Source organism: Myotis lucifugus, unplaced genomic scaffold, assembly GCF_000147115.1.
Source record: "Myotis lucifugus unplaced genomic scaffold, Myoluc2.0 scaffold_41, whole genome shotgun sequence".
Lineage (NCBI taxonomy): Eukaryota > Metazoa > Chordata > Mammalia > Chiroptera > Vespertilionidae > Myotis > Myotis lucifugus.
Window position 1 is genome coordinate 5,501,056 of NW_005871089.1, and position 948 is coordinate 5,502,003.

Genomic DNA, 948 nt, shown 5'->3' on the forward strand with positions numbered 1-948 from the left:
GATCTCGACAGAGGCGGTTACGTGGGTGGAGAGGCGTGAGAATAAGCGTCGGAGAAGTAACGGTTTTTACGAGGTGGCAGTGTTCGGCACATAATCCCCACCTTTGGAACCTGGGAAGTGAGGATACTAATCCATGTGAGGGGGTTCCAAGGGATGCCCCAAAGGACAGCCAGGTCTCAGTCCACCAAGGAATGGGGCTCAGAGAAAAGTTGATCGGAAAGCGGAAATCTCAGAGGAAGACCGAAAGGGGACCGAAGCAACAGAAAACACTGACACTCCTTGTCCTTTATGTACCTTCCTCCCAACCTGCGCGCGCGCCACACCAGGCTCCACAACCCAGAAAACGCGCAGGGAAAACTGTAGGAACCCCGGTTCTCTTTCAACTCCCCGCGGAAGCGCTCCCCGCGGCTCTCTCGGGTGTCCGCGCTTTCCCATTGGCAGCAGCTTCCGCCAGCTCCGACCCGCTTCCGCTCACGTCTTTGGTGGGCGGAGCCTTCCTTAAAAGCCACTTCCGTCTGACTCCGCCCCCTCAATCCCTTTTTTGGCGGCTTCTGGCTTCAGGCCGCACCCCATTCCCTGCGGTCCCGCCCTTCCCCCCGCCCGGGGCCGACAGGCGGGCCCCGCGGCGCCGCTTCCGGTGCGGGCCCCGCCCCGGCTGTGGCCCGGGCTGCGGACCAGTCCGAGCCGCTGCCGCCGCGCCGCGCCCAGAGCCCGATGCCGCCTCGTCCGCTGCAGGGTCCTGGAGCGCCCCGGCATAGGTTAAGCCGCGCGGGCCCGGGTCCCCTCCGCCGCGCGGAAAGCAAGGACTGTACCAGGAGCTGCGGGAGAGAGGATAGTGTAGCTAGATATACTGAGATAGACGTTGTAGACGCCAGCAGAGAAGCGCGGGAGCCTGCCGTGTCTGCCATCCGGAAAACTTAATACTGGGAAGAAACCATATACCCCCCA

General features: G+C 62.7%; 1 protein-coding gene across 1 annotated transcript in view; it reads left to right on the forward strand.

The window, feature by feature from the left end:
• The first annotated feature begins 550 nt into the window (after nucleotides 1-550).
• ARID3B (AT-rich interaction domain 3B) overlaps nucleotides 551-948 on the forward strand; it is a 65,868-nt gene continuing 65,470 nt past the window's right edge. Inside the window, 1 exon segment of the mRNA XM_014455018.2 lies at nucleotides 551-758. The gene's annotated coding sequence lies outside the window, so the exon portion shown is untranslated.